Consider the following 25830-nt stretch of genomic DNA (forward strand, 5'->3'; position numbering starts at 1 on the left):
GAGAGAGAGAGAGAGAGAGAGAGAGAGAGAGAGAGAGAGAGAGAGAGAGAGAGAGAGAGAGAGAGAGAGAGAGAGAGAGAGAGAGAGAGAGAGAGAGAGAGAGAGAGAGAGAGAGAGAGAGAGAGAGAGAGAGAGAGAGAGAGAGAGAGAGAGAGAGAGAGAGAGAGAGAGAGAGAGAGAGAGAGAGAGAGAGAGAGAGAGAGAGAGAGAGAGAGAGAGAGAGAGAGAGAGAGAGAGAGAGAGAGAGAGAGAGAGAGAGAGAGAGAGAGAGAGAGAGAGAGAGAGAGAGAGAGAGAGAGAGAGAGAGAGAGAGAGAGAGAGAGAGAGAGAGAGAGAGAGAGAGAGAGAGAGAGAGAGAGAGAGAGAGAGAGAGAGAGAGAGAGAGAGAGAGAGAGAGAGAGAGAGAGAGAGAGAGAGAGAGAGAGAGAGAGAGAGAGAGAGAGAGAGAGATATATAGAGATATATATATATATATATATATATATATATATATATATATATATATATATATATATATATATATATATATATATATATATATATTGAGATCGATGGAGTCATCACTGTGAGGAAAATTGGACAACACACAGGTGAAGAAGAGGTGGGAGCGGAGGGGAAGTCGCAGCCATGGGTACTGCTCGGGGTTGGGAGCTGGAAGATCAGTACAAGAGCAGTGAGAAATTATGGAGAGTTCAAGATTTGGTCGGCTGGTTGGTTGTTTGTTCTGCGATACTGCTCTGTGTTTGATGCTGCTGCACCGGGTGTGGATTAATGGACATTGTTTCCAATGGCGCTTCTGAAGAGCATGCCTTGCTGCACAGATAGCGATGCTCAGATACAAAGGAGGCCAAATGGGAAGAGCAAGTGCAATGTGGAGATTTCCTTGCTCCCATGAAGTTATGCTTTGTCCCATTTTGAGCTGGTGGGACCAACAGGGAGAGATCATTGTAGTTCTGGCTTATTTCCCCCTTTGATCTCCTTGCTGAGGGTCGTCAACCCAGACCCCCGAGCTGTGCACATGATCCGAGCTCCTCGGACTCCAAATCAGGCTCTGATGGAGGGAGCAAAAAGGGGTCTAGAAGGGGCTACTGTGATCTTTGGGTTCAAAATCAAAGATATTCAGAACCTTCCTGTTGGTGGGGATGGGACGAACCTGGAACCAGGTGCACATTTCTCTCATTCAGGTTCATGGTTCTCTAATCTGGTTGAACTATTTTGTATTTTGTCGAAAAGGTTTGACTCTTGGATTTATCATCAATAGCCAGTGAAATACGTCCACATCTTTGCAGATTTGATTCCTTTGAGCTGTATGGGCCTGCATTTTACTCTCGCGAATCAATCTTTTTTGTTGTGCGTTTCCATCAGAAGGGATGTTTGCGCACCTTTGATATTTCCTTGCTCCTGTGAAACTATGCTTGGTCATGTTCCAGTAGTCGCTACATGTGCAGGAAAAAAAAATCGATCAATCCTGCCAGGAACAATGTGACGCTTGAAAGGAAGATGTGACGCTTTGTCCAGGCTGGTCCAACAGATTATGACACTATCAATCAGAAAGGAATAGTTTTAACACCAATTTTTATGTCCTTGTTCATTTCAGTGCCAATAGTACCAATATGTTTGAACTTTTTCCCTTATCTGAGCATTAACCCTTTGAACCTTGAACTCTTTGGACTTTCGGCTCCCCCACCCTTCGCCCCCGGGAGAAAAATCCTGCTGCCTGGGTAAATGGAAGTTTGAATAGCGGCTGGTAAACTGGCCACTCGGGTATATGGAGGTTTGAATAGCGGCTGGTAAACCGGCCACTCGGGTATATGGAGGTTTGAATAGCGGCTGGTAAACCGGCCACTCGGGCATATGGAGGTTTGAATAGCGGCTGGTAAACCGGCCACTCGGGTATATGGAGGTTTGAATAGTGGCTGGTAAACCGGCCATTCAGGTATATGGAGGTTTGAATAGCGGCTGGTAAACTGGCCACTTGGGTTTATGGAGGTTTGAATAGCAGCTGGTAAACCGGTCTCTTGGGTATATGGAGGTTTGAATAGCGGCTGGTAAACCGGCCACTTTGGTTTATGGAGGTTTGAATAGCGGCTGGTAAACTGGCCACTCGGGTATATGGAGGTTTGAATAGCGGGTGGTAAACCGCTCACTCGGGTATATGGAGGTTTGAATAGCGGGTGGTAAACTGGCCACTTGGGTTTATGGAGGTTTGAATCGTGGCTGGTAAACCGCCCACTCGGGTATATAGAGGTTTGAATAGCGGGTGGTAAACTGGCCACTCGGGTATATGGAGGTTTGAATAGCGGGTGGTAAACTGGCCACTTGGGTTTATGGAGGTTTGAATAGCGGCTGGTAAGCCAGTTGCTCGGGTTCAAGGGGTTAAGCAGCACTCAATTAGATGTTTTTGCACTCTTATTTTCACATGTATATTCATGATATTTATTATATTGTTATTATTATGGGGGAAGATTAACTGATTTAATTGTACAGGTAGGATTGTGTGGAGTAGCATGGTCCATGGACAGGTAGAAGCACCTCGGTGTATTTAAGTCAGGGAATCTGTCAGCTTAAGTGTGACGTGTCACCACACGAGGGCGGGGCGGTGTTAATTTGCTTGGGGAGTAAAAATATGTTCCCCTGTACGTGATTACCCTCTGTTTTTATCTTCCAAGTATGGCCATAAGCTGGGGACCGAGTTCCTGAAACGACAACAGGAGAAACCCCGCCTTCCCGTTTTTGGAGGTGAGGAGGCCACGCCCAGAGAGGAAGAGAGGAGGATCGGTGAAGGCTAAGTGAGGGGTGCTTGGCGAGGGTGCACGGCTGGAGGAGTTTGAGCAGATTGGTGCACGTCTAGAGGTGATCGGGGAGGTGCTGACAGGATTTGTGCATTTGAAGTTTGGAAGACTGCCTTATATTAGGCGAGGTGCGATCCTTCCTGTGCCTCCCGTTGGATGGTGGAGGTGCTTTCCTCCCGGTCTCGGGGGTAGATGGCACCATTTTGTTTGGCGGGTGCACGCGCTGGATGAAGCTTCCCAGCATCAAATCGACGAGGGCCAGGCTGACTACCAGTACTTTGTTGTGGGGGTTTATTTTCGTTGTTACCCTTTGTCTGTGTGTGCGAGGCCTCGATCATTGAGTTGTTTATTGAATTTATGCATTGTTGTCCTTATGATCATTGTTGTCCTTGTGGGAATTTGTGTTTTACTTCAGAATCCATGTCAGTGAGCGTGTCTGCAACCTAGCAATAAGGACCGCTCGACCATCCCCGGAGGTTGGTCGGTGTTAACCGCCTGCTTACCACAAATTTGGCCATAAGCTTGGGAGTCGAACCCCAGCACCCCGGCAACAACAGCTGACGGGAGCGGGGTTCGAGCCCGGACAACTCCATGACAATAGTGCTCTTTGCTTTGAGTAAAGCAGGTTTTGTTTCTCTGCAGATCCTGTTGTTGTGGTGAAGGTGGAACCTGAACCTACAAGTGGTTCTCCCTCACAAGGTAAGGATCCACAATAACAATGTATAAGTTGAAGTGTACAATATTGAATGATGGGAATGGTGTGATGGGTTGTGTTGAGTTTGATTGAATGCTTGATGTTTGTCATTAAATATTTTAATGCGGTAGGCAAGGTGAAACGTTAAAAAAAAGTCACATTTTATCACTTTAAGCAGTTTTAAACTGAACATCACCAGCCTGAAAATACGAAGAATACTGTATGGAATTGTGGTATTACGTCACACATGAATTGCCACAAGCACACCATAACTATTTTTTCTCCAAAATCTCGGCTCATGGAAGATCGAGTTGACAGGGTGTATTAAGTGACAATGGGAAACAGTTCAACACGATAAGCAAGGGTTGGAACGAACAGGGAGAGAGACAGAGAGAAGGGGAGTAAACACAGTGGCATGGATGTAAGATCGTTGGACTCGGCAGGGTTAGCGGGGGTTAATAAAGAAGATTGCGGGTAACGATGGGCGATGACCCTGATGCTTGAATCCCTGGAGTGAAGTGTGAGATATAACTACCTCATGAAGGTGGTTGCACAGATGGTAGAAATGAGTTGAAAACGATTTTGCAAGTTCAAGACAAGGGGGTTACAGGAAAAGTGCGTTCAACCAGTAGTTTCCGATGAGAAAGCAAACGGCGTGAGATCAGAGGATCAGCGCTTCGAAAACAGAGGTCACTGATATGTGGAAGTGTTACTAAACAGATGAGGTTCGTTTTTTTTTTCATTTTTACTCCAACACCGAAGGTAGACAGAAGTTATGTTTTCACCGCTGTCTGTGTGTGTTTGTTTGTTTGTTTGTTTCCTTTTCTGTGAGTAGGATATCTCAAAAGGTTATGGACCAATTTCTACGAAATTTGGTGGACAGGTTGGGTGTGTGACAGGGACGAAATGATAAAATTTTTGTGAAGGTCTGGATCTGGAGTCGAACACGATAATGTTTTTTAAGTGATTCTTTACCGTTGAAATATGGGGCCAAAAATGATATATAGCACGATATCTTAAAAAGTTATGGACGGATTATGATGAAACTTGGTGCATGATTTGTTTCCCATTGTGATGATGAACGTTCCCTGTATAAAGATCTCCACACTAATCCATCTCAGTTCCCGAAGTCTCATCAATAGGTTTTATCATGGAAACTTTCATTCTGCTCCACTTTTGTACCTCTCTCCCCACTCGCATGGTTTCAAGTTGTTGAAGAGTAAATGGTTTGTTCAAAAAGATGTTGATTGTCTTCCTGGCTGTTTTAATAATAATAATGGCTGTTTTTAAAATGCATCCTCATGTGTTGATGATGTTTTTGCATCCCTGTGACGAATCTTTTTTTTTTTCTGACCAATCTTCAGAGAGACGGACTCCGGTCATTAGGATGTTGTCACTTACCAAGAATACTGTCACTGTCAATGAAGATTCTTCGCAGCAACACAAGAAGTCTATGGATTGCAAACATAATTGCATTCCTCGACCAGATCTGATGAAGATTCCCACTTCTGAAAACATACACAGGTGTGCTGTGTGCAATCAATCATTCGGTTGCATTTATTCCTATCAGAATCACCAGAGGACCCATATTGGCAAAATATCATACACGTGTCATGTCTGCAACGAATCGTTCAACAAGAACTCATTCTACCAGACACACATGAGGACACATCCTGGTGAAAAGCCGTACAAGTGCCTTATCTGTAATAAATCATTGAAATGGAAGTCAGCGTTCCAGGTGCACATGAGGATTCATACCGGAGAAAAACCGTTTAAATGCACTTTTTGCAATAAATCCTTCGGTCACAAATCAAGCTGCCAAATGCACATGTGTACACACACGGGGGAGAAGCCATACAAGTGCAGCGTGTGCAGCAAATCGTTTTTCAATTCCTCGGCCAACAACAGACATCTGAAGATTCATACTGTCAAGAAATCATACAAGTGCAGCGTGTGCAGCAAATCGTTTATTAAATACTCAGCCTACAACAGACACCTGAAGATTCATACTGTCGAGAAATCATTCAAGTGCAGCGTGTGCAGCAAATTGTTTATTAAGTACTCAGCGCGTAACAGACACCTGAAGATTCATACTGCAGAGAAACCATTCAAGTGCAGCATCTGTAATAAGTCATTCCGTTCCAACTCACGCTGTAAGAATCACATGATGACTCATTCTGGTGAGAGGCCGTACAAGTGCACTGTGTGCAATAAATCATTTATTCAGTCGACAAATTGCCGATTGCACATGAGGAGTCACACCGGTGAGAAGCCGTATAAGTGCAGCGTGTGCAGCAAATCGTTTATTAGTTACTCAGCCTGCAACAGACACCTGAAGATTCATACTGTCGAGAAATCATTCGAGTGCAGCATCTGTAAGAAGTCATTCCGTTCCAACTCGCACTGTAAGAATCACATGAGGACTCATACTGGCGAGAGACCGTACAAGTGCACCGTGTGCGATAAAACATTCAGTCAGATTTCATCCCGCCAGAAACACATGAGGATTCACACTGGTGAGAGGCCATACAAGTGCACCGTGTGCAATAAATCATTTATTCAGTCATCAACCTTGCTGGGACACATGAGGACTCATACCGGTGAGAAGCCGTACAAGTGCACCGTGTGCAATAGATCATTCAGGCAGTCCTCATCTTGCTTGGGACACACGAGGACCCATGCTACGGAGAAGCCGCATAAGTGCATTGTGTGTGGCAAATCGTTTAGTCATTACTCGAGTCGCAAAGTACACATGAAGATTCATACTAAAGCTAAGTCGTTCAAGTGCAGCTTCTGTCATAAATTATTCCATTGTAATGCGCACTGTCAGAGTCACATGAGGACTCATACTGGTGAGAAGCCGTATAAGTGCGATATGTGCAATAAATCTTTCAGCAGCGTGTCATACCGCAAGATACATATGAGGACCCACACGGGTGAAAAGCCCTACAAGTGCACTTTTTGCAATCTATCATTCACGCGGAATGCATACTGCCAGTTACACATGAGGACGCATACTGGAGAGAGGCCATATAAGTGCACTGTGTGTAGCAAATCATTCAGACTGAAAGAACGGTGCCGTATACACATGAGAACTCACACTGGGGAAAAGCCACATAAGTGCAGTCTCTGTGATAAATCATTCCGTGACCCCTCAACCTGCCATGCACATGTGAGGGCGCACACTAAATGACCTTATTAATGAGCAAAAACATTCACATACACAAAGTACGACATAAATATCTGCCTTAGAATGACACGAGCTAGAAAATGAAGCATCATACAAATATCTTTGAGGATAAGAGAACCAAAAAAATGTCACAAACAAATGCTTTAAACAATTGCCAAGGAAAACCGACGTGGAACGAGGCTGATCCGAACAACATATCGCTCCCCAAGAAACAAAATCAAGCCCATAAACTGACACGCAGGACCATTGTTCCAATACAGTTGTGGGTGGAACAATAAACTCACAAAAATCAGAAATCAACATGCTCGACACCAAAATCAGGAAGCTCCTCAAGATCCACAAAATGTTCTACAAAAACCAGGGCATCCAGAGAATGTACCTGCTGAGACAAGAAGGAGGTGGTGGCCTGATGGAGTTCAGCCAATTGCACAAAACGACGACTGTAGGATCAGCTCAGGAAGTGAAAAGCTCAACACACTACCGAATCTATTTTGTTCACATTTGTGAAGACAAGCCAGAAAAAGAAATCTCTACCTCACTGTGGTGGAAATGAATTCAATTTCCACTCAGGTTCACGGATACAAAAGAGCATCTTTCATTTCGTACATACAGAGGAAGAATATTCAATGATTCACTGATGCATTCAAATGAACTTCACCAACAAGAAGCCTGAAGCAATCCCTCTTATACTCGTTTGGCATCCAAATCATGGAAAGGTGAGACATTTGGCAATTCATCTATGGAAAGGGCTGATAAGCTCAAGGCGAAAGTTTGCAATGTTAGTAACCAGGTCAACCTGTTTCTATGCAGCGAGCAATACATTTTCCATAGTAAGATACAATTCTACTTTACTTGTATATTCATCATATCACTATGGAGGTCAAAAGACTGTAGGGGAAAAGGGAAATTTTCCTGGCATTCAATTTGACTCAAGTACAAAAATGCAATTTTATCTTGCAATGTGTTCAATTAAAAGCAAAAAGTGAATATAATTGTAAAAAAAAAAAAAGAAGAATGTTATTATTTTTCTTCCATATCACCTTTGAAAATATTTCCAGGAGCAGGTGTGAATAGAAGATGCTTCACATGAAATTGCAACAGCATTGAATGCAGCCCCGATGATTCCAAAGAAAGCAAAGGAAATGTACAAAACAAAATGTAAACAAACATATACTAACAATTGGAAAAATGAAAGAAGAGTAGGAACGTTTAAAAGAATAGCTCGGACAGAGTGGAGATAGACAAAAATAGAATAATTTGAGTGGCAAAGAATAGGTCAGATTAACTTGGATGGAGAACGCGTCAGAATAAATGAACAAGATGAAAGATACGTTAACAATGGCTTGAACAAGATGGCAGGATTGAGTCTGTCAGACAAGTATAGGTTCTGTAGGGTAGAAACAGAAAGCACTAATCGCCTTCTCTCGGGATGTAAAAAACTCATGCCAGACCAGCTGTACACACAATGGTACACTGTTGTATGCGGAGTATTCCACTGACACCTCTGGAAAAACCTCAATATCCCAGTCTCGAAAATGAATGTAAGCACGAACCAAAAGCGATCATTGAGAATGACGACTCAGTGCTCACATGTGACCTGACCCTCCCATCAAGTTTGAACAGAGAAAACATCAAGTTGCTACTGGACAAAGTAGTTGGATGCAAAAAGGAAAGGACATCATTTCGAATTGAGGTGTCAGGACACGGCCACTTCGGTTTAAATTACATAGAAATTGGAAAAATGATCAAGTACCAGGTTTTTGAAAAATCAAATCAAAAGAGCCTGGAAGCTGAAGAGTGCTGACATTAATGACAGTTGGAGTAATAAAAAGGAAACTCACTGAGATCTTAAAAACTACACTGGGGAAATGGCGACAAACAAACTACAATTGGAAACTGTCCGGGGTTCAGTGACTGCAATAAAAAGAACACTTAGAACAAAGATTTGAGAACAAGAACATTTCACAACTTGGGCCTTGAAACATGATCCTTACCAAAACTAAGGATACTTTTAATCCTGGGAGGATTCCATTTCCACCTTCTGAACCCCAAAAGTGGAGATTTACAACCAACGAGAGAAGCCATGTCGGTGCATTTTGTGCAATAAAGCATTTTCTCAGAAGCGGGCAATACATTTACATTTGATCCCTGTTGGAGAAACAAATTATAATATATGTTGCAGTGACGAAGATGTCAATCCAGTTATGATATAGAGCTATGCAACAAAGCGTAAGCCTGATAAAAGTGAGACCGACCTCAAAAACAACTTATATGTAGCAACTCGAGACAAACACGAGAATTGTAAATGGGATGATCTGGTGTATCGAAGAAAGTAATTTATGCTCTCTTGCCAAACGTATTCCATACATGAGGAGTGGGGAACACATGTTAGGAGGATTAACTGCAAAACTGGAAAGGAATATGTTTGGAGGATTAACTGCAAAAGTCCAAATTATGTTCAAAATTTGAAAGTCCAGTATTGGAAAAGGACCCACAATTATATTCCTGTGGGTGGGAAGATGCCAGACAAAAGTGTACACGACATGCGTCACGGCAACTATTTTGAAAACATTACCCTGATGAAGGCCACGTCGAGAAACAGATCCTAATTTTGATGAAGGTAAATATTCCCCCAATAGAAAGCATTCTCAGATGAGGAAAATAAACAAATGAAAGACCAAGTTCAAGAAAACAACAATAAGTGAATGGTCGTCCCGAGGATTTTTTTTTTAAGCAACTGCACTTGAATTGATACTTTAAAACAAAGAAAAATACATGCAGGAGAAGAAACAACATGGATGAATATATGTTGATGACAGGTACAATTATTCCCATAAAATATCATGGCAAGAGATTAAGTCCCATCCTGGAGTTTGACTAACTCCTGATGTGATGTCGCGCTGATTATCCAATCGGTTTCAGCTGGCAATGACCTGTTTAATTGGTCACTCCTCGATTCTGTACTGTGCGGTGTCCCTTTATGATCGTTGGTGGTGATGGTCATGTGATGAGTGCAGTTGAGTGTCATGTGACCTTTGCTCACTTGACAGGTGACAAAGAACATCCCTGAGTGCCCGGTCCCATGCGTGGGATAAATTGTAGCGGAGACCTCCCTTCTTGTTGAACATCGGTCCTTCGACTCTTCCTAATAGATTGCTTTACTTCACACTCCAACCACTTGCTTTTGCTGTTCATTATCATGGCTTCCTTGGTGCTTGAGGTATGTCCGGTATGCGGCAGCTGAGAATAAATGGTTGAATCTGGAATACACTCGACGGGGCTTGACCAACAATGTTGGCTCATCCTTGCTTTCGGGGACTGTTGCATCTGCCCGATGTGATGATCGTTGCAGTTCACTTGATTACAATTTACATATTACACCATGTCACATTTCCTTTCCTTATGGAGCTGGTTCCGTACACCAGTTGTTGTCTCAGACTGTTTTGCGACTTGAAAGGAGTGGAGAACCCCAACCTCGAGAAGGATCATTTTGCCCTGTCCAATCATCCCACAATATGCGGTACGGTGACCAAAGTACAACATACGATAAATATAGATTCTTAAGACCCAGTGAGGCCGATGTTACACTTGGGAACACCAAACTCTGAGACTTGCATTCAAGTGGTTTGTTGCATTGGAGTTGTAACTTGTAATTTCAGCATTGGAAAAATTTAAATGCAAACGACAATCGAAAAACTTGTAAAATTAGTTGCAGTAACCAAAATAACTTCCTTGATTCATTTTCTTATATTAACAAAAAATGGATTTCACGCCTGTCTCAATTTTTCAGACTGATTCATCACACCTCTTCTTCTCACCTTCACTAGGTTTGTCAATTGTGTTTTAACCATCCTTTCCTTTCATCCCCTCTTCTCTCAACTCCTCCGACTTACATCTCCATTTAATTTCCCATCGCATTTCACTTGGATTGAATTAATTTATTAGGTCGGGGAGAAGGCATGACAGGGGAGCAGACACCAGAGACAGACTTAACTAGAATGGAACTCGGTGGAGTGCATATTTCCACCAGGCTGAACAGTTTACATTTTGTATCCCACTAATAGGCCGGATTTGCATCCCAGACCTTAACCAAAATCTAACCTCGATTGTTCTTGTCCCCGACTAAAATTATCCACCAAGTTTCGTTCAAATCTGTCCATAACTTCATGTGATATCATGACGTACAGTGTCTATAGAAAGTCTACACCCCTTTTCAAAATTTTCACCGTTTGTTACCTTATAGCCTGGAATTAAATCAGACTTTTCCCACCTTTATTTACACATCGTAACCCTCAACTTTCAAGTGAAAAACAAATTATACAAATTTCAGAAAATTAATTTAAAATACAAAACTAGAATATCTTGGTTGGATGTGTCCACCCCCTTGAGTTAATACATCTTTGACAGCACCTTTGACAGCAATTACAGGTGTGTGGGTGTTGGGATAGGTTACTACTAACTTTACACACCTTGATTGGGCAATAATTGCCGATTCTTCTGAACAAAACTGTTCAAGCTCAGTCAAGTTTCATGGGGAGTGTTGATGGACAGCATTCTTCAAGTCATGCCGCAGATTTTGGATTGGATTCTGGTCAGGGCTCCGACTGGGCCACTCAAGGTCATTTATCTTTTTGTTTATTAACCATTCCAGTGTAGCTTTGACTGTGAGCTTTGGGTCGTTGTCGTGCTGAAAGATGAACTTCTGTCCCAATTTCAGATTTCTTGCAGAGGGCAGCAGGTTTTCCTCTTGGATTCTTTTGGCTGCTCTTAGAGCACCCTTATTCTGGACATTTCCATCTGTCTGTCTGTCCGCGAAATTTTGGTCAAGCCTAGGGGCTAAACCACTCAACCGATTCCAATTAAATTTGATGGGTAGGACCAATATTTCTGGGAATCGTGTGCTTTCGAATATGGGACCCCGGGCCCGAGCAACGGCATAGCAACGGCCCTTTAAAGTGGTCAAAAAAATCGAAAAAAAATCAAAAAAAAATCGAAAAATCGAAGCTTAGAGTTCTATGCACAATCTATCTAGCTCCCTTCATGCCAATTTGCAGCCCTAACAAAAAATATTTGTAGGAGGAGATAGGTTTTGGGCAAGAACATGTCGAACATTTCACAAACGGTTAATTGCGAATATCTCGAAGAGAAAGAGTCTGATTTTGATGAAACTGGGGTGAAATGTGTACAATGTGGCGAGCATGTACACAAAAATGAATGGTTGCTATGCACACCTCTGTTACTTAGCAACAGCTAAAATACTTTATCGTACGTCGTACACTTTTTGTGGACTGCACAAAAAAAATCAATACATCCGAAACTGGACCTCCGGGGGACCTGATTTTTGTGCCCAAGGAGAATGTCTTACAGCATCATATAAAAAAATAAAATCTTTAGCGAATAGATAAATGGAATTACCAGGGCTGCCATTTGTTAGAGTCTCTTTGGAAACATGCCTGAAATTTCATTCTGGACATTTCCATCTGTCTGTCTGTCCGCGAAACTTTTGTCAAGCCGAGGGGCTAAACCACTCAACCGATTCCAATGAAATTTGGTGGGTAGGACCAATATTTCTGGGAATCGTGTGCTTTCGAATATGGGACCCCGGGCCCTAGCAACGGCCCTTTAAAGTGGTCAAAAAATCGAAAAAAAATCAAAAAACAAATAAATGGAAAAAGCGAAGCTTAGAGTTCTGTGCGCAATCTATGCGATATCATAACTTCATGTGATATCATGACATACAGTGTCTATAGAAAGTCTACACCCCTTTTCAAAATTTTCACCGTTTGTTACCTTATAGTCTGGAATTAAATGAGACCTAATTTTGATGATGGTAAATATACCCCCAATAGAAAGCATTCACAGATTAGGAAAATAAACAAATGAAAGACCAAGTTCAAGAAAACAACAATAAGTGAATGGTTGTCCCGAGGATTGGGACATTTCGAAAAAATCAAAATCCACGAATCGCCCACACCGAATGTACTTTATCGTACATCGTACACTTTTTGTGGACTATACAAAAAAATCAATACCTCCGAAACTGGACCTCCGAGGGACCTGTTTTTTTGTGTCCAAGGAGAATGTCTTACAGCATCATATAAAAAAATAAAATCTTTAGCGAATAGATAAATGGAATTACCAGGGCTGCCATTTGTTGGAGTCTCTTTGGAAACATGCCTGAAATTTCACAAGGCGGGTTTCTGGGCGCAAACTAAGAGGGCTGTGATAATCATATTTATTGTGCTTAATCTTGAGGTCATTAACTACATTTCATACGCTGCATCTCCAGATCTATCTCTTTTAGTTTCTCCGTTAATCACTGATGAGCTCGCTACTCCATCACATTTCGAAAAAATCCTAAATGCTGATTTTTTACAAGCCAGCGGATGTAATAAAATTGATGCTTTTAGCATTCAATTGAACCACATTCCTTCCCATCATGGACCGACACGTGGCGCTGCTCAGCTGGATCATGTACTGATTCCTGAACAATATACAAATTATGAAAATCTCCGATACATGCATACTCTAACTTTCGCTAATGTGTACTCTGATCATTGCGCCGTGGCCATTCGATTGTCAAAGAATGAAATTGATTGATAGCATGTACATGAATATCGGCTAGTCGCGTCGGCCAGCTTTCCATCGAGAGCGAGCAGCCATGTCGCCCACCAGCTTGTCTATTTTTCTCCATCCATTTTCCCTTCTATCCTGACAAGTGTCCCAGTCTCTGCTGATTAGAAACATCCCCATTACATGATGCTGCCACCACCATGCTTCACAGTCGGGATGGTGTTCTTTGGGTGATGTTCTGTGTTAAGTTTGTGCTCAACGTAATGGCTTGCAGGCCAAAAAGTTTCATCCTGGTTTCGTCAGACCACAAAACTTTTTGCCATATGGCTTCAGAATCTCTGTAGTGGTTTTTTGCATTCCTTGAATGGGACTCAAGGTGGATTTTTAGCCACATCTCGCGTAGCGAACGTGGCTCTAAGAGAGCTCAGCGTTGTTGTTGTTGTTGTTGTTCTTGTTGTTGTTGTTGTTGTTGTTGTTGTTGTTGTTGTTGTTCTTGTTGTTGTTGTTCTTATTGTTCTTCTTCTTGTTCTTGTTCTTCTTCTTCTTCTTCTTGTTCTTCTTCTTGTTCTTCTTCTTGTTCTTCTTCTTGTTCTTCTTCTTCTTGTTCTTCTTCTTCTTGTTCTTCTTCTTGTTCTTCTTCTGACAAAACCTTTAGGACTCGGGTCTTTTATGTACAGGATCCGGATCTCCTTAAATACTAAACACCTGTACACATCCTCACATAGACGGTGCCTTTTGAGAGCGTCTATCATGAACTTTTAAATATATTCGGACATTTGCTTTAAAGTTTCGAAAAGTTCACGTTACTATTTAAAGATTATTCCATTTAATGTATTGTAATTTCGTAAATACATTATTTTCTCGTCATGAATGACTATTGGCTCCATCAAGGCACGTGACGAAATATCGGAAGTTGTTGTTTTTTTTTTCTTTTTTCTTCTTCTTCTTATTCTTCTTCTTCTTGCTCTTGTTCTTCTTCTTCTAGTGAAGACAAAACCTTTAGGACGTGGCTCTTGAACACATTTGTCCTTGTTTTGAGTAATGACTTCCTTCTTGCCACCCTACCGTAGAGGTCAGACTTGTGGAGTACTTGGGATATTCTTGTCACATGCACACAGTGACCATTCTTTGCCATAAAGACATGCATCTCTTTCAAAGTTGCCATTGGAATCTTGATGGCCTCTCTGATCAGTCTACTCCTTATATTACTTGGTCATTTAGTTTGGAGGGACAGCCTTATCTAGGCAGAGTCTTGGTGGTACCATACGCCTTCCATTTCTTCATGACTGTCTTGACTCTGCTCAAAGGGATATTCAAGTCCTTTGAAATATTTTTATTCCAATCCCCTGATCTATGCCTTTCCAGAACTTCATCTTGGAGGTCTTTTGAAAGCTCCTTGGTGCTCATGGTTGAGTCTTTTCTGTGAAATGCACCACACAGCAGAGTAAATCTACAGCAACTGCTGATTTTAATCTGAAATAATCAGAATCACTTCAATTTAACACAGATAGAGGTCACTTAGCTTGGTGTGTGATTTTGAAGGTGAATGGTTGCTGTGAGTTGCTGTGAGTTGTGTGTTAGCTCTCATACGAGCCTCGACCAAGGTATACAAAAAAAAAAAAAAAAAAAATGGTTACGCCTAAGATCATTTACAATTGCTATTATAAGAAGGGTGGACACTTTTCCGACAAAGATATTGTTGCGGGCCGGGGGTTGGGTGAGAAGACCATGAGGTGGGAGAAGCTATCTCAGTTCCCACCAGACTCCCCAGAATTGTAGGCCGTCGCACACGGATAATTCCGTGATATGGCGGGTCGCTTAACCGACCGTGGACGCCAATAACTCAACCGCGTGACCTAGGGTCCTCCCGTCTATGGGTTAATCGGGTTTCCTAATTAATCACGTGGTTTAATTACCGGGGAACACGCCCTCGGTACGCTTTGTCCAAACCAGATCACTCTACCGGACCGGATCACTTTTCTGGATCGGATACAGCCGAGCGACACTGCCAAGGACATACCGACTAAAAGGAATGGAATGTTGGGAATAAAGTCCCGGCTAAACTAGGATTCGGACCATGCTGGATCAATGAAAGAAACCACAAAGACGAGCTGGGACCATTCCTAATAATGATTTATTTACAATGGGCGAGGAAAGGTATGTGGCACAATAAAGATTTATTGGGGTGTGTTGTGCAGAGATGGGGGAGTGGTGTGGTGCAGCAAATAAACAGGCAACTTACAAAAGCGGACACAGAGCAGACTTAACACGAGAATAATGATAACGATCTTCTGTAGTCTTACTTAAGCAGTCGCTGGGACACACACACACACACGCACACACACAGACACAGAAAACCCGATGAAGAGAAAGTTTTGCAACAGGAAGGGAAAGGAGTTGAGGCTATGATCTTGATACCTTTGTGCTTGATAGCACGACGTACCACCAATACGTTTCGGGGTGGGGGGGATGCTCTGTGGTGCGGTACCCGACAGTGGGCGTGCCGTCTCTGGCTTCAGCTGCGCATGTGGAGACCGTGTTCGTGAAGGAGGAGCTTGAGTGGAGAAGGGGCGGAGTCCAGGGTACGTGGACGGAGTGGTAGGCGGGACCAGGTAGGTGGGAGGGGTTGACGTCGTGTCGGCGGAGATGAGGAGGTGGAGTCCAGACAGCAGGAGGCGGGTCGGGGCGGTGTTGACGAGGGTGAGGCGAGAGTAGGAGAGAGAGGTGGAGAAAGAGAAAGGCGGAGGGACCGCTCCGACCTTTATCGGACTTGCCGCATGGGGGGAGGGGCCACCCAGAATCGAAACGTCATCACCTGAATTGGGCGCTCCGATTGGCCCCGACCCCTCATGTGGCCCGTTAACTTTGGCCGGAAACCGCCTCACTTCATTTCCGGCAAGGCCATCTCAGACAGCGACAATATTCCGCTCCGACCCCATGACATGACACGAATTGCCCACACTGAAATTGGCACACGAATCGTCCTGCAAAACCCCCCGGGCCATGCCCTGGCGACCGGCCGAGGGTCCCGCATGCCCACTCGGGCGTCCGACCAGTGCCGATCAACGCAGTCGCTCCACACGCCAACGCGGCCCACACTGTACATTCCCCGGCTCGATCGCAGCCTCGCTGGCCGTGGAGACGAGAAGACGTCCACCATCCGTGGAGAATCCGCTGCTGCCAGCGAGGGCCAAAGGTACATCATTATGGATAAATCCATGCACATTTCGCGAGCTGCATACGTGTCTGCCTTCGAGCACATTCCATACAGTGTGCGCAGTTCGGCCATTACGCACGTGGCCAGTACTCGCGTTCACACGACTCCGCTAGCGTGTACGCGGGGTGAACACCAATACCTATCGGACATTGAGGTTGAAAAGGAACAAGCTGCTTCTACTCCACACACTCGTATCCCGCCCAACATGGCGTGGAGTCATCTTTATTGGCCTCCGTACGCGTTTTGTGCAGCGTGGTCGTCATGCTAGCTGTGTTTCCTGTGTTGTGAAAAACACCATTCATGCAGCCTCTTAGGAGGTATTCATTCGCATGCCTTTTTAATGCAGCCAGCTATCTTCCCAAGGTCATCGGAAGCTTGAGTCGATAATCCCGCACCGCTAAGCGCACAAAATGACTCGCTGCACTCGTTGGGTTTAGGGCTCGCCCGGGAACGAGGGCTCTGTGCAGCAGTTTCCTCACAGTGGCGCCACACAAGCTGGCCTCAATGAGGGCCCACCTCACAGCGAAGGCGCACATGGCTGATTTACTTCAGGAATAATCAGACAAAAGAAGAGTAGGGACAAAATGAAGGAGAAAATGATTTAAGCAAACCTAGCTGTTAGATCATCGCAACGCACTCCCTTGTTGTCCCGCTAAACAAAAGGAAAGGGACTATCTACACGTATAATAATAGAATAACTGTCTTGGGACCACTCTCTGTTGGATGTATGTGGTTCCAAGAACCGCAACAATATTCTCGTTTTATATTTTAAATTAATTTGCTGAAATTTGTAGAATTTGGTTTTCATTTGGAAGTTGTGGGTTACGATGTGTAAATGAAGGTGGAAAAAGTTTGATTTAATGCAATTTAATTCCAGTGTATAAGGCAACAAAAGGTGAAAATTTTGAAATGGGTGTGGACTTTCTATGGGCACTGTATATCGTTTTTGGCCCCATCTCTCAATGGTGAAGAATGACTGAATTGTTTGTTTGTGTTTTAGATCCAGCTCCAGATCTTCACCAAAATCTTATCACTTAATCCTTGTCACACACCCAACATGTCCACCAAGTTTCGTTGGAATCCATCCATAACTTTTGAAGATATCGTGCTATATATTGTTTTTAGCCCGATCACTCAATGCTGAAGAATCAAGTAAAATTTTCTCGGATCCAAATCTGGATCTGTTTCTTCACCAAAATCTAATCAATTCGTCCTTGTCACACATCCAACCTGTCCACGAAATTTCATCCAAATCCATGCACAACATTTTGAGATATCCTGCGCACAGACAAACAGACAGGGGTGACAACATAACTGCTGCTCACCTTCGGTGGTAGAGTGGCGGTTGTAACCAAGTGGAACAATTTATGGTTTGTGTCCCACTCATCTGCCGGATCGGCATCCAAACCTTACCCAATACCTAATCGGCTTCTTATTGTCACTTACTCGAATCATCCACCAAGTTTTGTCATAACTCGTCCACAACTTGAAATATCATGCTAGATATTGTTTTTGCTCCCATCTCGTAATACTGAAGAATCACTTTAAAAATTCTAGCATCTGGATCATCACCAAAATCTAAACAATTCGTCCTTATTATACACCCAATCTGTTCACCAATTTTTGTCCGAATCTGGCCATTACATTTTGAGATATCCTGCTCACAGACAGATAGACAAAGAAACAAGCCGGTAGGCGACATGGGTGGTCGCTAGACTAAGGTGAATTTGAAATATGTAGAAAAGAGAACACATCGAATGGCATTTTTTTCCGTTCGTAGTTCCATATAGGAACATGACGAGCAACTGTCCATTCATCATTTGTGTTCAATTCCCTAACCCTACGCTAGGGAATCCCAACGCGAACGTTGGGGGTGAAAGCATATAGTAATATAATTGCATACTAGTCATACAGTTTTTGACGGATTGGGCTGAAAATTTTTCACAAAAAGGTTGATTATAGTGCGCATAAAAGCGCCGAAGCCGATTTTTGACTTTCGGGGGAAAATTTTTTTTTCGTATTTTTCCAAAATTTCAAAGTCCCATTGCTAGGTAACGGTGGCATCCATAGCAATGGTGCTCAAAAGCATAGAACTAGATCCTGATATGAACCTACCAGTCAAGTTTCATCAAAATCGGTTGACTCCTCTGGCCTCCAGAGCTGTCCATTACATACATACAGACAGACAGACATACATATAGACGGAAAACCTGAGACTGAAGGTTGTGTTGCGACCACCCAACAGACAGGGGAGAGAGCATAACCTCCTTCCACCTTCGGTGGCGGAGGTTACAAGGCAGTTGGACAGATGTTGTTTTCTGGCTTTCTAAAGTGGACACACACTTGCTGTGGACTTTTTGAATGTGCCAAGATTGTCTTTGGTTACATTTGCCTTCCAGGAACAGAATGCAAGTTGTTTCAGAGCAACTGCCTCACCATAGATTCAGTGTACCATGGGTGGGAAAAAGGGAAGGATAATTGAAGACGAGATGGGATGAATCTGTGCATTAGAGAGAGAGAGAGAGCTGATTTCTATAGAAGAATTCCCAGGCTGAGTTCACATCACGGGTAGTAGATATGCAAGACCAGTCCTGAAGAGAGAAGACTGCTTGCAGTCCCTGCCAATGTGCTTGAGTGAAATGCCAGACTCGCCAGCGTTGTGGCAGTTCTCTAATAATATCTAGAGAGATGTTAGCTCTCACAATCACATGATCGTATGAACCAATTTGAGCAGAGGAAGAGGAGGAGACATTATTTTATGGGCAAGTTTATCATCACCAAGTCCAGAAGGCAAGTTGCCATTGGAAGAAATCAGAGTTGGAAAGTTCACAGATTGAGTCAGTCTCATGGAGTCACAGAAGTCCTTTTCCAACACCCAGCCAATTAGCATGGTGATAATTGAAATCGCCACATACAGTATGAGGAAGAGAAAGTTGGGATGAGTGGTAAACAATTGGTCCATGTTGTGTGAAAGAGAGATATGTAGATAGAGTCATCACTGTTATGAAGACTGGACAACACACAGATGAACAAGAGGTGGCAGCGGAGGGGAAGTCACAGCCAGAGGTACTGCTGGGGGTTTGGAGGTGGAAGATCAGTAGCAACAGCAGTGAGAAATTATGGAGAGTTCAAGATTTGGTCGGCTGGTTGGTTGTTGGTTCTGCGATACTGGTCTGTGTTTGATGTTGCTGCACCGGGTCTGGATTAATGGACATTGTTTCCAATGGTGCTTCTGAAGAGCATCCCTTGCTGCACAGGTAGCGATGCCGAGATCCAAAGGTGGCCAAATGGGAAGAGCAAGTGCTATGTGGAGATTTCCTTGCTCCTATGAAGTTATGCTTGGTCGTATTCCAGTCTTCGGCCTCTTTTCAAACCAAGCCATGTGGAAGGACCAAGGGCTGCAGACACGTCCTTGCTCGTCTGAACACCTACTTGGTCATCATTCGGTATTCGGTCTCTTTTTAACCCATCTTCTGGACGTATACAGAGTACTGTGCCACTAAAATCTCTGACTAACTCTCTTTATTGTTCTGTCACCAAGGGCTGGAACCCCAAAATATAGACTCAGAAAATTGGAACCTCTTTCTCTTTCTGGCCTAGTTTTTCCCTTTCTGTTTCTTTTACGTCTCAAGTCGATTGCTGCTTTGGAAATCTCGTGACAATTTAGTCTTTGTTGTCGTTTTTCCTCGAAATGAGTCTGTTGAACCAACAGGTATATTTACCCTGATGCTTCAATAGAAATTTTTACTGATTTTGTTAAAATGTTTATAGTTTTGATATTTCGGCATTGTCGACGTAACAAATCCAGAATTGATTCATCACTCCCAGATGGCATTTGGAAGGTTTGGACAAAGTTTTAAGTCGTTCAAGGGGTGCATTGGCAAGAAGGTGTTAAAAGTGGAGATGAAGTGCCAATGTGTACCTCATTAAAACTGATTTGGCTGGAATGGAAGGAATTGTTTATACGGTGCTAAGAGGTGGAGGGGGTAAAATTCTCGTCATATTTGTGTACCTGACGGGCTGTGTCATCATACATTAGTCTGTCTAGATCTAAAAACAAAAACGAACAACATTCACTTTCCTCTTGCTGGGCAATCATTTAAATAAGAAGAAAGGAAGATATATTTTCTGTGAGATCTTTCAGCAGAAAGAGTGATTCTGTAAATAGATGAAGAGGTGTGGAGGAACGGTTACCTTTGTGTCTTATCTTACTTCCGGTGTGTATCCATGTGTCCACGTGATTTAGATCTTGGGAAAGTTCGTTCCATTTTGAGCTGGTTGGACCAATAGGGAGAGATCATTGTGGTTATGGCTTCTTTCCCCCTTTGGACTCCCTGCTGAGGGTCGTGAACCCAGACCCCCGAGCTGTGCACATGATCCGAGCTCCTCGGACTCCAAATCGAGCTCTGATGGAGGGAGCAAAGGGGTCGAGGAGGGGCTACTGGGATCTGTAGGTTCAAAATCAAAGATATTCAGAACCATCCTGTTGGAGCGTTCTCTAATCTGGTGAAACCGTCCGTACAGGAAGTATTTTGTCGAAAAGGTTTGACTCTTGGATTTATCATCAACAGCCAGTGAGATACATCCACAGTGAGATACGCGTCCCCCAGAGGCAAACAATTCCGAGCCTTCTTGACTTGTTACGCCTCTCGGTAGGCCACTAGTTAAGCCTTAAAGATCTTTAGTTTAAATGAGTCTTTACGCTTGAATGACGTATCCCATTGGCTGTCTGATTTTTCTCGCCATCAGATGATATGTGAATTGTGTATGAATTGGTTATAACATATATGTATGTTGGGACCTCGTATGTGATCTCTCCCAGCCACGACTTCAAGTGAGATGAGCATTATTGCCTCTGTCACCCTCACGGCCCAATTGTGACCTTTATTTGATGCATAACCCCATTCCTCACGGTTGCTGAAATTGTTTAATACTTGTCTGAGGGAAATTTAGAGAAAATTGGATTTATACATCTATATTTACACAGGGTTGTATATAAGCTTAGAGTCACTGGTTGACACACCTACCAGAAGTAAAATTTATTAGACCCACAAATTCATTAATCCTGTCCAATGATAATGGCATCATAATATTAGCATTATTACAAAAAAAATCAATAAAAACGGGATTAATAATAATAATAATCACAGGCCTAAGTGAGTGTAAAAATTTATAATTAAGGTGAAAAGGACTTTGAATACAAATGTAAATCAACATGACCACCATTCCCCCCCCCCCCTCCCCTGGCTCGTCTCGGGCAGGTGTTTCTACTAATGGGGAAATCGAGTTCCAGGATCATTGGCTGGATAGAGGTGATTACAAACTGTGGTTGGCTGCTGATAAGAAAGGCACAGAGTGTACTGTTGAGTGTTCAAACGTGGATTTGATAAAAGAAATGTGGGTGAAGCAGATTTAAAGAGCCACATGTCTTGAATAAAACTTGTACAAAAATTGTGGAAAGCGAGTTCCGTGAGATCTCATGACAAAGTTACCTTCGTCACCCGTTCAGAATAAATTGACCCATCGGGTAATACAAAGGATGCAAAGTGCAGTGTATGGTGGGGAAGATGGGAATGTCGTTGGATGGGTTGGGAACAAAAAGTACATTCTTTCATCATTTCATTATTTGGCCGATTTATCATCCTTTTCACGATTTTCTCGAACAAAGCACACATCAATCTACATACCGCGTTGTAAATACGATTTGGCAACTGCGTTCAAATGACAACATAAACACTTAAATGATGCAAATTTGAAAGAGCAGGATGGAATGCTATTATCCATCATATTGAATTACTCTTAACCAGAGTATTATTCGCCCCCATAGGACTTAGTCCAAAACAGGGGCTCATGGATTTGGTCTTGATTTTCATGTCCGTCCGTGCGTGCGTGTGTGCATCCGCAACCATATCTCGGACAGGTATGGACCGATTTTATTCATACTTAACACAAAGGCAACACATGATGATGGACATATGCATGTCATTATTTTTTTCGACATCAGATCCAATATCACCGACTAGTGGCCATTTTAGTTGTTAATAAAAAAACCTGGTGTCAAACATGTTCTCAATCATTTTTCGGACTTGCATTTACCGATGTTGTTCAAACTCGGCACATACATAACAAATGATAGCTTACATAAGCAAGTCATTTTCGTTTTTCGAGATCAAATCCAAGATGGCTGACTGGTGGCCATTTTGTTACTTAAACGTGTCCCCAACCATTTCTCAAGCACACTTGGTCCGATTTTGTTCAAACTTGGCATAAGCACAGTACGTGATGGCACACACGTGCCTCCCCCCCCCCCATTTTATTTTGCAATCTAATCAAAGATGGCCGACGTAGACTGGCAGCCATTTTCGTTGCACATAAATAAGAGCTAACCTTTTAAATCCATACAGCAAAATTTCTAAAACAACAGAGTCTATGACATTTTATCTCTTCTTTACTTGTTTATTCACTTGTTCAGCTTTGAAAAATGTACTACATTCCAGAAATTAACATTTCGTTTTGTTTTTCTTGTTTGTGGATTATCCTTACAGAAAGCGCAGTGAATGGGGAAAGCTCTTCAAAGTGGTCTTCTTTCTGCAACAATGTCACTTCGAAACAACCTCAATATTTCTCGTATATGAAGAATCACAGGAGACTTCACTCAGAAAAAAATCCACATGCGTGTTCTGTTTGTGGAAAAGCCTTCAGGACTTCCTTAAATCTGAAGCGGCATCAGAATATTCACACAGATAAAAAGCCGTATAAATGCTCCGCTTGCGAAAAAGCCTTCAAAAGATCTTCGTGTCTGAAAAGGCATGAAAATCTTCACACAGGCAAACACTCGTGTTCTGTTTGTAAGAAGGCTTTCACAACATTATCTTACATGAAGATACATGAGAAAATGCACACGGTTAAAAACACGTGTTCCGTTTGTAAGAAAGTTTTTTTCAACATTATCTTGTATGAAGATACATGAGAGAATTCACAGGCGTGAAAATACACACAAATGCTCTTTTTGTAATAAAGCCTTTGCGTTATTATCATGTTTGAAGAAACATGAGGGAATTCACATGACGTACAAATCCCACGAACAGGTGCGAAGACAAAGTGGTACACTGGAAATCAAAACAGCAGTGAATACAGCGGTGTGGCCACTCATGTAGAATGTTTTAATCAGTATTTTAACGTCATTTTAAATATAGTGCTGATTATAAATGTGATTCTTTGTGTTATACTTGATCACTGAAAGAAAAGCATTGCAGGTATGAAAAATCAAAAAGAAAAATCAGCAGACTTGGATCATCTGACACTTATTACCATCATTGATAATTCAGTATTGAAGACCTGGTCAGCTGGACGATTGTTGGTTTGTGAAACATTGGTACGAGTTGGCTTCTCCGGTGCACTGGTTGTACTGTTTGGATGTGAATACTGTTCGGAAGAGCTTCCCTTGCTGCACGGGTCACGATGCTCAGATACATTGGTGAGAGGAACAAGTGGGGAGGGACGTGGGGGGGGGGGCATTTTTGGAAAGGGAGGAATTTGATGGGGGTGTGTTACTTTGAAAAATTGTTTGTTATTGATTTTGTATTTTGTAAATAATTCATTTTGTCATTAAAATATTTTTTATTTTCTTTCAACTGTTTGGATTTTGTTTGAATTGATATTATTGCTTTGATTATTATCCCAACAATCTTTTTTATAAACGGTGGGTTGGGGGGGGGGAGGGCAATGGGTTCACTTCTGTCCGGCCATCCACAAATGTCAGTTTATGAATGAGGAACAACTTATTTCAGTTGAATGTTATATTTTGAACACGAATCGGAAAACAAATCTGTCGTTTAACAGTACTCTGGCACTGAATTTGTCCCAATTGTGCATGAGCACAGAGGAGTGAGATAAATTTTACTGTCTGGCAGGCAAACAAAATTGAAAATCATTCCAAACAGGAAACTTGCTGTTTTAAAGGACACAAACAACAGTACGAAGAACTAATGGTAACAAGTTTCAAAGGGTGGTGTAATAGTCACTGCGTCAATGGTGGTAAACTTCCGGATATTTTTTTTATACGACCTTTACAATCTTTATTATATTTAAATTTAATTATTTACTTGAACACCATAGAACATAAGTCGCCTTGCTTCCACTTCCAAAAAACTCCAGTTTTGTAGTGCAGTAATTTTTAAATAAGGCGGGGTATTCGACTGCTTCAACGGCGCGATACTTGCGGAATTTTTTTTTTATCCGACCTTTAAAATCATTGTTTTATTTAAGTTGAATTATACACTTGAACACTACATGAGTTAATAAATTATATCAACTCTTGAGTTACCTTTGCTCAAGGAGAGGCTATTGCATTTGAGTTCGTTTGTTTGTTTGTTTGTCTGTCTTGTTTGTTTGTCCACACAGAACTTTCATGTTTTTCTCCGCAACCGCTTCTCGGATTCAGACGAAATTTTCACCATCGGTGTGACTACTCATGTAGAATGTTTTAATCATAATTATGACATCATAGGTCATGTGGTGTGGCAGCCATGTTGGAAAAACTTTTGGACCTCTTTCTCTGAAACCACATGAAGGAAAAAATTGAAACTTGGCACATAGCAAGTAATCCTCATGGGGAATGAGTGTGATTTTTTTTAATGACGTAATAGGTGCCCTCGTTATGATGTCATAATTGCACACGTAGAATGCTACATCCGATCAGTATGAAAAATTTTGAGGGTCATCTGGGATTAAATGGTCCACAGAAAAAAAATTCATGACTATCGGTCACATGATTTGGCAGCCATATTGTTTAAAAAAAAACTTTTAAAATGTTCTTCTCAGTGAAACTTTACATGTATGACCGCCTGTCCATGAGGAACAAAAGGTTCACACATGTCATTGGTCACATGGTTTGGCAGCCACATTGGATTTACTGAAGACCTATAAAAATCTTCAGAATGGCTGGAAAATCGAGGGGAAACTTCACACAAGTGTTCCCCAAGCCATGGGTGCACAAGTGGCACATGGCAAGCACTCCTCATGGGGAATGAGTGTGGTATTTTTATGAGCCGTCATAGGTGCTTGCCTTCGTTATGACTTCATAATTGCATATGTAGAACGCTGCATCCGATCAGTATAAAAATATTTGAGGGTCATCTAGGGATAAATTGGCCCACAAGTTTTTTGATGACGTCATTGGTCACGTGATTTGGCAGCCTTTTTTTTTTTTTAAACCTTCAAAAATCTCTGAAATGGCTGAAAATATTGATGCGAAACTTTACACATATGACCGCCTATCCATGGGGGACAAAAGAGTCACACATATAACGTCATAAGTCACATGGTTTTGTTGGCCATTGTGGATTTACCTGAAAACCGATAA

General features: G+C 42.4%; 1 pseudogene across 1 annotated transcript; it reads left to right on the forward strand.

Annotated features, from left to right (window-relative positions):
• Positions 1-3434: 3434 nt before the first annotated feature.
• Positions 3435-23149, forward strand: LOC147009945 (uncharacterized; annotated as a pseudogene). Its single transcript, XR_015053077.1, has 3 exons — positions 3435-3491; positions 4851-10196; positions 23012-23149. The product of XR_015053077.1 is annotated as an uncharacterized LOC147009945 (transcript).
• The last annotated feature ends 2681 nt before the right edge of the window (positions 23150-25830 follow it).

Source organism: Eptatretus burgeri, chromosome 17, assembly GCF_056783735.1.
Source record: "Eptatretus burgeri isolate ZD-2024b chromosome 17, Ebu_testis_v1, whole genome shotgun sequence".
In the NCBI taxonomy this organism is placed as follows: Eukaryota; Metazoa; Chordata; class Myxini; order Myxiniformes; family Myxinidae; genus Eptatretus; species Eptatretus burgeri.